The sequence below is a fragment of the Castor canadensis genome, chromosome 3 (assembly GCF_047511655.1).
Source record: "Castor canadensis chromosome 3, mCasCan1.hap1v2, whole genome shotgun sequence".
In the NCBI taxonomy this organism is placed as follows: Eukaryota; Metazoa; Chordata; class Mammalia; order Rodentia; family Castoridae; genus Castor; species Castor canadensis.
The window spans coordinates 163,295,231-163,309,094 of record NC_133388.1 but is presented as its reverse complement, the minus strand read 5'-3'; positions in this window follow the sequence as shown (position 1 = coordinate 163,309,094).

Here is a 13,864-nt window from a genome sequence, read left to right as displayed (position 1 = left end):
TTGCCTGCCTAGGTGCCTACATGGATAAATAAAACACTGCAAAAGGGATAATTGATGCTTTTTGATGTTTAAAAATATTAGTGCACACCACATTTTCTTTATCCATGATGGGCATCTAGGCTGGTTCCATGACTGCCTGTCATGGACAGTGAGTAGTACTGTGGTGTGCGGCCTGTGTTCACAGTGGAGTATTCAGCTATTAAGAACAAAATCATGTTTGCATGAAAGTGTATGGAACTGGGAATCATGATAAATGAAACAAGACAGATCCAGAAGATAGGCATCCTGTGTGGGTTCAAAATAAATAAAACATACATGAAAGTAGGAGGAACTACTGAGGAATAGGAAGGGAATCAGTGTGGGGAGGAGATAAATGTAACCAAAGTACTTTCTATACCTGTATGAAAATGTCAATGAAGGCTCTATTTTGTATAATTAATATACACTAATAAAAATATTAAAGCACTGAAAAAAAAAAAAAATAAAAATAAAAATATTTTTGGTCCCAGCACTGGTGGCTCATGCCTGTAATCCTAACTACTAAGGAGGCAGAGATCAGAAGGATCACTGTTCAAAGCCAACCCAGGCAAAATAGTTCATGAGACCCTATCTCGCAAAAACTGATCACAAAAAAAGGGCTGATAGAGTGGTTCAAGGTGTATTCCCTGAATTCAAACCCCAGTACCCCACTCCTCCCGAAAAAAAGAACTGGGAATGTAGCTCAGTAATGGGGTGCTTGCCTAGCACATGTGAGGCCCTGGGTTCAATCCTCAGCACTCAAAAAAACATATGCTATATATATATATATATATATATATATATATTAGTAGACTTTTTTTTTAGAGCAATTTTAAGTTAGTTACAATTGATGCATCAATATTGGTACACTATTATTAACTAAAGAGCATAGTGTACTTTAGGGCTCATTCTTTGACAAACACACAATGTCATGTATTTCAGGAATACAGCATGCAGAGCAGTTTCACTGCCCCCAAAAGTGCCCTGTGTCCCACCTGTTCACTTTCTGCACTCTGCCTTTGGCACAAATTTTTCAAATGTAAGGTAGAAGAGAACTTTTTTAAAAATCACAATGCACAACTCATAGCAAGGGTATTATATCATGAGACTTTTGTTTTCAAGATATATGTAAATATATGTATATTTGGGATAACATGAAATATATTTCTTACTGTGGGTTGGAGTAAAACAAAACTTGAGAGACACTCTTTTTTAAAATTCTAGGGAATAGATCCAGAAAATGAGTGCACAGATGGAATATTTCATATATGAAACCAAAACAAGAGAAAAACATAACCAAGAGACATAAGAAAATAAACAAGCACACAAAAAAATTCTCTGAATAGTGAGTACAAAGAGGTCAGAAAGTTAACTGTTTTTTCCCAAATCAGCTTTAATTTTAGCTTCTTCGTTGGGACTGCAAATCAAATCACTCAAAGACTTTCAAGTTCTCACTGGTACAAGATACGGAAAGTTCAGTGGGCGGAGTGAAGCTTTTCATCCTTACAAATTGATTCTGTTCAGACTTTCCAAAAATGTTGTCTCTAGATGGTACTCAACAAAGAAACATTTCTTTTAAAGAGGATTTTTTAAGGTCTGTTTGGCTCTATGGCTTCGTATTTCTTACTTTTTCATTTGAAACATCATGGAACTAAGAAGGCTGCTATTGTATTTAAGTTCATGTTGTGCCAAGTATCTGAAGACTTCTGAATGACTTGAATTTATTCTTGAGTTAGATTCCTCAAGTTTTTTTAATCTCCCTTTTGTGTACAGTAGTGCCTTATCTGCCCAAGAAAGATGTGGAATCTAGATAAACAGAGTTTATCCATACACAAACACACACACATGAAGTTTATTCATTTTCACAGAAATCCTGACCTCAGCATCACATTGGCCAATTAAGTGACAATCTACTTTGATAAAGTCTGCAGGTACTGAATTCCAGGTTGTACTGCTGATCATTCTGTGACCCTGGAAAGGAATTTTCTCTTTTTGCAAGAATGATATATAAAATAGTCCATATCAAGTGATGCTCAACTTATTTGTAGCATCTGTTTGTGTGAATGACATGCTGGACCCTTTGAGGTGTTTCTAATTCTGTCAGTAATCCCATGACATACAAATTAATGTATCTACTTAACAGATGAATAAATTCAAGCTCAGAAAGCACAAGAAGCATGCCCCCAAACTACTCAGCAAGATCATGGTTAAACCAGATTGGAACTCATGTCTGAAAGGGCACAGGTCTCTTCTTCTATGTTCCTCTACGGTCTAACATAGGGTTAGGTACATTGTAATGTGCTCAATAAGCATTTCTGACAGAAATGTGTGAAGAGCAAAGGCTTACCAGCAGCCATCGGATGGCTGTAAGGATAAACAAGATAACTCTACCACAATTGTCTGTGTGAGAAATACACTCACCTGTCCAAACTCAGACTAGACACATGAAGTACAGCAGAAGTCAGACTTTAACAATCTTGCAAGATTGGGTGTCTAGTAAGTCAGGCACACCCAGAGCAGTTACAGTATTTATTGCTAGCCACAGGTCCCTCCCCTGGTTCCTCATTGGCTGAGTACTACGGGGTTTACATCCTTTTCCCAGATGTTGCCTAATTCTTATTGGGTTATTTTAAAATATGCCTCTCTCAAGTTTGATCAAATTTTAGAATTGGGACCTGCCTCTTCTTGTGGTGGGAAGTTCTCCCTGTGCTATGTGCCTTCTGGCATGTACACAGTTTTCGCCTATTTTCTCATTCTATTCTGATTTACCCTTCCCAGTGTAAGTTCCCTATCAGTTGCCCCTATTCCAACATCCATAGCTCATACACGAGCAAGAGGCTAGGATCAAGTGCTTTGCCTTGAAAATAGACCACTACTGACTTTATTTCTAACAGTCTGAAACCTACTATTTCCAGGTACTAACTTTAAAGGCTTTACATACACTATAGTTTATACACAATATACATAAAGGACTTAACATCGGATATGACAATAGAAAAACTTCCATGTTACTAGTATCATTATGCATCTCTATAATGGCAGCAATCACTATTCTAGTAAAAAAGTTTAACAACATGATCTCTTCCAGCCCAGGTACCCTTGGTCCTTCTGAGACTCACTGAACAGGCCAAACTAAGTGTAAGCTCTTTCAGCAGCAAACCAGCTCCAAACCTGGTTTCTCCTTCCATCTCCTTTTCACAGAGGCACGATTACAACATGCCGTGTTGGTTAATCTGCAGATTACATAAGGAGCCCCCAGTGTACTTTTTGGTGGGAGGGAGGAAGGAGGTGGTGTTCTTGAGCTTGCACTTGGTTTGCATAACGGTACTCTTCTTTCTCAGGGTGAATTGAGAAAGGAGCCACGTGGTCTGGTGGCAGCAGCTGGAGGAAGGAGTGGTGATTCAGCAGGGCTCTGCAAGAACTCTGCAGAGCAGGTGCAGAACAGTTCCAGGAGCTGTGTGGTGGGAGGGAGGAAGGGAAGCTAGAGGTTAGGGGTGGGGCATAATCAGGTTGTCTGAGTGGCCTTGGGGGCACTGGGAAGAAGTTCTGCTAAACTGGACCATGTGGTACTTACTACCTTAGCACTGACAGTTCTTGGGGACTTCAGCTAGCAGACTTTAAAGTGGACCAGGTATTTTGCCCATATATATCAATAAGATCTTAAGCCCCAGCCTTGAAATTGAACTTCCCTAATGGTAACTAGAATTTTTCAAGAAACCCATGCCACATAAAAGGGTACTATGTATATTTTTAGAAAGACACCACTTTACTACAACCACAGCTCTTTGATCTACTTGTCCTGTAATCAAACTCAGTATCAATATATTTTGAAACAGGCCTGGTGTGGTGGTACACACTTGTAATCCTAACACTCAGGAGGCTGAGGCAGAAGGATTTCAAGTTCAGGCCAGCCTGGGCAACAAAGCAAGACCCTGTCTCAAAAAAAAATTGTTTTGAGAAAAAATTATATATTTTAAAAAATATAAAGTCACTGTTACCTCTGCTAACTGGTAGTCTTTCACCAAAAATTCTCAAGAAAGGGATCTTAGAGTTTATTCACTCATCTATTTAACCATTCACTCATTCAATCAGTCTGCAAATAGTAAACAGAAGTCAAGGGACTGGTGTTTTGAGTTCCGTTTTCACTAGTACTTAATTGTGAGATTTTGGGAAAGTTCATTAGCTTGTGAAATGTGAAAGAAGAGTCTTAACCTGTATCCTTTTCAAAAATTCACAAGATACTGTTTAGAAAGTGATAAAACAGCCTATGAAATTATTTTGCTTTTACCCATAGATTCTAAGGCATGCAGTGAAAAAAGATTTGCTCAAAGTCCTAAATTCAGGTAAATGGACATGATATAAGTGGAATCAATTTAGCAAAACAACTGCTTTCTCTGAAGCGAGGATGCACATGACTTCTGGAAGCAATGGTCCACCGAGGTCAAAGGGGGACACTTACAGAGAACACACAGAGATCTCACAGGATCCAGGGACAGAAACACACTGTGGCTGGACTTCTTCAAATTGGCTCAAGAACTGAGGAGTTCTGGGGATCAAACAAGACTCTGCCTGCCTGCTTCTGTCTCTGAGCCACCTGTAACCTCTCCCCCATGTCTGCTTTTCTGTGCTCATTCATTCTGTGTGAGGCACAGTGTGGTTATTCATCTATACCCTGGTCCTACATCATGACCAAAAAGGCCCAGAATTCTTAGTCAATGACCAACACAAGATCCTTCAGGGAGAAATGAAGTAGCCTGGCTCCTCTGAGAGAACATGGGCCATCCAAATCATTTTGGAATATATAACTGGCTGCCCCCAGGTTAGTTGTGTGCTCACCCCTGACCTCATCACCCATGGTCTTCCTCACCACCACCTCCCAGACCTGGAAGTCACACAGCTATTATGGCTGTATATTCTAGGCTGCTGTGGGTGGCAAGGGTGCTAAACTGCCAGGGATGTGTTATCACGTAAAGTGAGGAGCTATTTACAGAGAGGGTACACTTTGAATGATTATGTGATGGATTTCAGTTATGAGATTTAAGATCCAAATTTCTTATTTAAAAAAAAATCAATTTAGCTTAATAAAAATTGCATCAGGCTCTCAAGACAGACACATATGTGCACAGGATATGCCCAGAAATAACTTACTATAAAACTATTTGTGAAAGTTTCTTACAAACTGCCGTATAAGATTACATGCAAGCATAAGAAAGGATTCTCTCACTGAGCAAGTACAATCAAGGTATGACATGAAGTGGTCATTGATTTTTATGGAGAGAGGCGGGAGATAGGGAGGATACAAGCGAAGCAGTGGGAAGGATATGAACAAGAATTGGAGAAGTGAGATTATCAGTACCCTTGGAGAGGCAAACACTACAGTGTGGCCGAAGAGCAGGGTGAAGGAGGGAGGAGGAGAAATGACATCAGTCCACTATTCTCAGCCACATGCCGGATGTTTTCGCATGACACCTCGTTGAATCCTTTCCAGTGGTCCTTGAAGCACCATCTATGGTCCTCCTTTTACCAACATGCACAAAGGCCAAAACCATTCCTCCCATTTATGCCATCACAAGGATAAGGTGGAGAAGGCTACAGAGTGCAGATTGAGGGGAGGTCTACCTGCAATCTAAGGAATTTACATCTGACTCTGAAGGCACAGGGAGGTCATGCAAGATTCCTGAGCAAAGATTGCCATTATCAGATCTGGATGTTAGAAAGATAATGGTGGTGGAAGTGTGGGTATTAAATAAGTATTCTTTCTCTCTTTATCATTCATGTGATTAAAAATATATTTTGAAAACTCACTGCGAGTCAAGACCTTGTACCAGGTCTGTGGGAAAAAAATGTTCTAGACATAGCACCTAAGCTCATGAAGCTTATAATCTGTGTGTGCATATAATGTGTAGTTTATATATGCCTTTCTCAATATAAATATTATATAATGTATATGAACATACACTCACACACATACATACAGAAAGAGACAGTTTAAATTTTAATGATCTTTTAGCTCACAAAAATAGTATCATAACATTTTGGTTTCTAAAAATAATTTATAGGACTGACTAGAAGTATAGGTAGAGTGTTTACCTAGCATGCATAAGGCCTGGGTTCTATTCCCTAGTGCCACAAAAATCAGTAAATTAAAAACCCCTGCAAAATAGGAAAAATAAATCAATTAATTAAAGCAATATGAAAAATGGACCTCTAAAAATAATTTATATATTTCAGCAATTAATCTCTTATCAGATACACGATTTGCAGATATATTTTTTCTCATTCTATAGGTTACTCTTTTAATCTTTTTGTGTGGGTGGGGGTGTGTGTGGTACTGGGGATTAAACCCAGGCCTGCCATGTGCTTGGCAAGTGTTCTACCACTGATCTATAACCCCAGCCTGATAGTCTTTTGATGCAGATAAGTTTTTTTTACAAAGTCCAATTTGTCTATTTTTTTCTTTTGTTGCCTGTGCTTTTGATGCTATTTCCAAGAAGCTGATGCCACATCCAACAACATAAAATTTTCTCTTGTATTTTCTTCTGGGAGTTTTATACCTTTAGGTCTTTGATCCACTTTGATTTAATTTTTGTATATGATTTAAGGTAAGTATCCAACTTTGTTCTTTTACATGTGAATATCCAGCTTCCCCAGCATCGTTTGTTAGAAGACTGCCCTTTTCCTATTGAATGGTCTTGATACCCTTCTTGAAAATCAATTGACCATAGGTTCTCTGTTCTTTCCCATTGGTCTATGTATTTGTCCATACATTGGTACCATACTGTTTGGACTACTGTAAATTTGGAGTAATTTTTAAAACAAGCACATGTGAGCCAGTCACAGTGGCGCTTATCTGTAATCCCAGCACTTGGGAGGCAGGAGTTCAAGGCTAGCCTAAGCTACAAAGTGAGACCCTATCTCAAAATTAAATAAACAAATAAAATCAGGAAGAATAAGTCCTCCAACTTTGTTCTTATTCAAGGTTGTTTTGAGTATTCAGGGTCCTCTTGAGACTTCATATGAACTTTAGGGTGGATTTTTCTATTTTTGAAAAACAAACCACCACTGGGATTTTGACAGGGATTGCTCTAGAAGTCTGTAGTCAGAGGGAGTGATGTAGGGCTTCAGATATCTAATACAGAATAGTGTAAGACCCTGGAGTTGAGCAGATAAAAGTGGGAAGAAGGTAACATACGTCACAGGTGACCCACAAAGACACTGATTTCACAGAAGAGTCAAGACAGCAATTTAAAACAGTAAAATAAATTTAAAAAAAAAGAGACAGCAATTTAGGAAGAATGCACTCTTGTGTCATCACTGGAATGAGGTGGGGACAGATAGGATTATAGAAGGATTTTTATTATAGCACCTTTTAAAGGAGAACAGATAGTAAGGATGATTGTCTTAAAACTGTAATTTAGGAACTTTGATTTGGGAGAGGAAGATTAGGAGCCAGGTGCATTTTTGTTTTGTTTTTAAATCCTCATGGCAGAGACAGGAAATCCTCATTGGATAATGCAGGCATGGATGGATTGCATAGGGGAGGGCATGCCTGCCAGCTGGCTCAACATTTTATTTATTTATTTTTAGAGCAATGATTTGGCAGTAGCATTGTGGAGCCAGGACAAGGCCAACCCTGCCTTCTAACCCTGTTGTTAGGAGAGGTGGTAAAGCAAACTCCCCCAGGTTCAAGACAGCAGCGGAGGAAGCTACACTCTTGTAAGACAGCCAAGTTTCAGTTAAGGCAAGAAGTGGGAGACAAGCTGGGGATGGGATGGTTTGCCCACTATTAACAAGAGTTTCAGAGGTCACAGCAGACAGCTGTGAGAGGGAAGCAGGGTAGGATGAGTGAGAAGGCACACAGCAGTCTGGGCCCAATGTATAGGATGATAAGATGGGTGAGTGGAAGCGGTTGCACAGACAGGCCTGTAATCCGCCACTCAGGAGGTAGGAGCAGGAGGATCTCAAGTTCAAGGTCAGCTGGAGAAAATTAGAGACCCTATCTCAAAAAACATAGTACAAACCAAAGGGCCACAGCTCAAGTGGTAGAATGCTTACGCAGCATGAGCAAGGTCCTGGGTTCAATCTCCAGGACCAAGAGAAGAGAAAAAAAAGAAAGAAAAGAAAGAATGGGAACAGGGTCACTTAATACAGAATGGTAGTCTCTAAAGGCCCACAGAAGTGTGATGCCAAGTTGAGCAACAGAGAACAAGACCTCTTGGGACCTGAGCAAAACACTGAATTTGACCTGGGATACCACAGGTGGTAGAGTTTGGGTAGAAAATAAAACAACAATTCATAGTCCCAGAGACAGACATTAGTGGGGATAACTCATGGGCCATGGGCAAACCAGACAGACTGAAGTGGGTTGTGCTGGGGATTAGAAGGCTGGCTCCCAAGGGTGGGGCTGGGTTTTGGAGAGCCTTCTAAGCCAGCAGAGGAGTTGAGACATGATTTGTAAGAAATAGGGGCTCATTATGGTCTTTTACCAGTGAAGAGACAGATGAAAATAGCATTTAAGGAAGATTAGTGTGAGAAATATCCATGCAAATTGGTTGGGGTAGAAAAAAATTGGGCTTCCTTCAGGTTTTGCAGCTACCCAAATATGGTCTAAAATGGGCTTGGATGAGAGAGGAAAAGAAAAAGATAATTTCAAAATAAAAATAACAGAACTTGTTTTATATATGGGAAAAGGAAAGAAAAGTTAATATTTTTCATAATTGTGATCCTGACTGGAGATTATGGGCAGGAGCCAGATGTGGTGGTGCACATCTGTAATCCCAGCACTCAGCAGGCTGAGGCAGAATTGTGAGTTCCAGGCCAGCCTGGGCTATACAGTGAGACCCTGTCTCAAAACAAACAAAAAACCAAAATAATAGTAATAATAATAATAACATAAAAACAGAACAAGGGCAGAGAGCCCCAGAGAGGTACGTTCTGGGGATGGAATGGATGATGAGTGTAGTTTGGAATTTTATAGCTGTACAAGGCATCTGGTCACATGGAACAACTATAATATTTTACAGATAAAGAAAACAAGAGTTCAAGATAACATAGGACATCTGATGAAGATGTCCCAAGGCAGATGGCCATTCATGGCTGCACTTTAATGACAACAAAATGAGCGATGCCAATGTTAGAGCCATAAGCATAATTTTGTGAAACCATTCTGTAAATATGGGTGAATTATCCGAGAGAGAAGAGTTTAATCAAGAGGAGGAACAGAGACAGGAATTTTGGCTCTGCTATTTGCTATGCACATGAACTTGAGCCTGTCTGGGTTTCAGGTTGCAATTATATCCAATGACTGAGAGAGAGGATCTACCTCCAAGCAGATTCATGTGGTCTCTTGTCCTGGCCGGCTGTAGGCTAGAGACATTGGTTCTTTGTCATGTAGGCCCCTCCAGAGGACATTCACAACATAGCCACAGGCTCTCTCAGAGCGAGAGAGTGAGTAAGAAGTGCTCATGACAAAAACCTAGTGTTTTATACTCTAATCTCAAACAGTGGCATCTCATCACCTTTGTCAAATGTTATTCATTAGAAATAAGTCAGTAAATCCAACCTGCAATTAAGGGAAAGGGATGACACAGGGGTGTAAATACCAAATGGCAGAATCACTGGGGAACAATTTAAAAGCTGCTGCCACAATACCTAACAGTTACATTACTAGTCACCTATTTATTTTTATAACTAGTTCACCCACATTGGACAATTAAATATATATTGAGTCCATTGAGCTAGACACAGACACAGCTGGGGCACAAGGAGGGCAAAAAATAGTTTTACCTAGAGAGAAAATTCATGAAAATTTCCAGAAGAAAATTAATTATGCTTGCACTGATTCTTAAAAAATAAAAATTATCAGGAGACAAAATGAGGAAGTTTAAAATTTGCCAAATGATTGTAATTTGGATTGTGAAGTTCTTTTTTACTGATGTTAAAGCTGAGTGGAAATATGGCAGGCTTGAAAAATGCATAATCTGAAAAATCTCCAATCTAATTAAAATGTGAAAAACAAAATTTTGAGACAAAGCCTCACTATGTTACCCAGACAGACCTGCCCAGGCTGATCTCAAACTTGTGATCCTCTTGCCTCTGCCTTCCAAGTGCTAAGATTACAGGTATGTACCCCCATGTCCAGCTCAGTTTCATTTTTAATTATTTTTCTAATTCTGTAGGCTTTCCCCCTCATTCTAGTGCTTTCGTTGTCTATGCATCTGATAATCTCAATGCTTAGGGTGAAGAGTATGGATGAACTTCAAATAAGCAACTTTGACAGTGTCCCAAAATGACAACAATGACAGAACAGTATGTGGGTTTTTCAAAGGCTTCCCTCCCCACAAGAAGACCATCACTGCAAATCTGGCTTCCTCTCAGGGGCTGTCAGATTGCCCAAACTTTGACTCCATCTAATCAGGCTCCCCAAGATCTAAGCAACTAGAGAGGAGGACCAAGCAGCAAGGGGGAGCCCTAAGTAACCTCAATGCTAGTATTTGGAAGAATACTGTTTCGCTTTCTCTCCATTGTTTCTCTAACAACTAAAAGGTTTGGGTCACTATTTTGGATCTTAGTGTTCAACAATCCTGTAACCCTGGTACCAGTGGGTTAGGGTGCCCAGGAAGCAGGAGGTTTGCTTCCACACAGACTATCCTGTGTTAAATCAGCTCCCACTCCAGGGTGGCTGCTGGCAGCTGGAAATTTGATTTAGGAACAAATTTACTGTTAAGCCCCATTGTTTTTGTGTACAAAGAACAATGGCAGGGACTGTTTTTTTTTTCTTCCTAAGCATTCTTGATGTTATACTATTCTAGTGTCCCTCATTTTCTATTAATTCACTTTCTTTGAATAGCAAACACTCTTTTCTTAGTAATTAGGGACAAAAATAAACATGAAAAACCCCAGTGTTTTTTGTTTGGTTGGTGCTGGGGATCAACCCAGAGCCTTGGATATGCTGAGCACTGGCTCCACCACAAAGCTGCACCCCAGCTATGAACTAGTTGATAGTTCAGTCACATTTGCATGAATGAAATTAAATTTTTTTTTTTTTTGCAGTACTGGGGCTTGAACTCAGGGCCTACACCTTGAGCCACTCCACCAGCCCTTTCTAGTGATGGGTATTATTGAGATAGGGTCTTGAAAACTATTTGCCTGGGCTGGCTTCAAACTGCGATCCTCCTGATCTCTGCCTCCTGATTAGCTAGGATTTTTAAGCCACCGGCACCTGGCTTAAAATCTATTCTTAAAAATAATACTATTCATGCTTCTCAAATTAGAATATTTTATCTATCATAAGCAGTTGATTTCCCCAGAGAGAAGTAGAGATCAATAAAATGGCCAATCACAGATGAAAAGCATCCTAATTTTAGTAAGGATAAGCAAAGAATTATAAAGAAACATAGCTTCATGGTATGTTAGCATGCAATCACCACCTTTAAAGTTAAAATAATGCTAAATTCTTTTTTAAATACACAATGAATACAGTGTTGTTAAGGAAGAAGAGTATCTGCAGGCTCCCTCTGGTTCAACATGCTCCCAGTGCAAATGTTCCCTCTGTATATCTGAACGAATCCAGGGACAAGACAGCCTTCTGCATGAGACATCCCATGGTATTGCCAGTAACTTAGAGGTCTGTGTGCAGAGCACGGCACTGAATGTTCTGTGCAATTAAAAAAGAAAAAAGAAAAAAAAAGAAGTACTTGTTCAAAGAAGCTTCGTATCTTGTTCACAAAGTTCAGACAATAATTACAACATCAGACAAGAAATTAAAAGGGCACAAACAAGTCTTGGTGGCAACTCACTAGCAGAGGCCAGATTACCTGTCTGCTTGAGGGAATCCAATGGTCTGTTTGACAGACACTCATTTATCTGCCAGAGCTTCACATGCTTTCTGGAAGAAAGTTATCCGATCAGTTGCTGAGGGGCTTGAAGCTTAGCTCTGTGCATTGACACCTTTGAATTGTGTTGCTATTGGCTTTTTTTTTTTAATTTATCTTTTGAGATAGGGTCTTGATATGTATTACAGGCTGGCCTTGAACTCTTGATCTTCCTGACTCAGCCACCCTAGTGTTAGGATTATAGGGTGTAGGTGTGTTCTACCACACCCCAATAGATCCTTTTTTCTTTTCTTTTCTTTTCTTTTTTTAGTACTTGGGATTGAACCCAGGACAGGACATTGAACTTGCTGGGCAAGTGCTCTACTACTTGAGCAATGCCACCATTCCTTTTGTTTTTATTTTGTTTTTGAGATAGGGTCTCACTAACTTTGCCCAGGCTAGTCTTGAACTCCAGATCCTCCCATCTACCTCCCAAGTATCTGGGAATACAGAATTGTGCAACCACGCCTAGCAACATTCTCTTTTTTTTGGCAGCTAAGCAGGTGTTCTACCACTTGAGCCATTCCACCAGCCCTTTTTTTTTTTTTCTTCTTCCTTTTGGCAGTTCTGGAGTATGAACTCAGAGCCACCTGAGTGGAGTGTGAACACCTTGAGCCACTCCATCAGCCCTTTCTGTGATGGGTTTTTTTGAGATAGGGTCTCATGAACTATTTGTCTGGGCTGGCTTTGAACTGTGATCCTCTTGATCCCTGCCTCCTGAGTGACTGAGATTACCGGTGTGGGTCACTGGTGCCTGGCTACCAAGCAACATTTTCAAATATAAATCTAGATTCTTTCTGTTCAGCCAGATGACCCTGTACTTTTTTTTTCTCATTTGTGAAATGGGTATAAGACCAACCTGACAAGCATACTGAGGAACACATGATAGTATGAAGTACTTTAGCATAGTGTCTGGTACTTGCTGTTTAACGATGGTAGCTTTTGCCTGGTGTGGTGGGGCATGCCTGTCACCCTAGCACTCAGGAGGCAGAGGCAGAATTTCAAGTTTGAGCTCAGCCTGGGCTACACAGCAAGACCCTGTCTCTAAAATAAACAAAGACAGTAATTTTCACTTTCCATTTTATTCTTTTCTTTACAAATGGGTCTCCCTATGTTGTGCTGGGTGGCTTACGAACTTGTAATCCTCCTGCCTCAACTGCCCAACTAGTTAAGATTTTTAGGCACATGCTCATTCTTTGTTTTTGGGATTTTTCCAGGCTGGCCTCAAACTAGCAATCCTCTCATCTCACCTAGTAAATGGGATTATAGGAAGTACCACACACCTGACACCTGACAACATTTTTTTTCATTTTCATCTAATCCATCATTATCACTCCTAATAATACATTTTCTAGATCTCTTCAGTTTTATGTGTACCCTCAAAACTGTTTAGTTTTCACTCTCCTGTAATGTGTTATCTACTTTACAATAAAACTTGTCCCCCAAACAGAAAAGCTACAGTTGGGGCCTGACCATATAGAGCAAACCAAACTGCTTACCTTCAACTCCCTTCTGAACTATACTTTTACTAATGCAATTCAATATCTTTAAAGTGCTCTCGATAGCTTACCCCATCACCACTAGCAATGCTATGCTGTTGTTAATTTACAGGAAGCTTATAGTCGGCTGTATTATTTCATTAGTAGTCAGGTCTCTCTTGTATTTGATTTTTTGAGCCTAAAGGAAGATCTTTTTATCCTTCTTTGTGTAGGCCTGAACCCTTAGTTAAAAGCAACAGAACGCTAGCTGAAACTACTTTCAATAAAAAAGAAGTTGTTGGCATAACTGATAAACAAGAAGAATGAGACAAGAATGAGACTGCCTTCCACAGGTTTCTTCTGACATCGAGCTTTTACTGCAGCTCCTAGCTCAATAGTCATAACTTGAGTCACACAAGAAATGATTCCCTCTTCAAGTCCTCCTTCCTGCAACCTTTGATTAACAAGAAAAAAATCCCAGGGAAAGAACTGTCA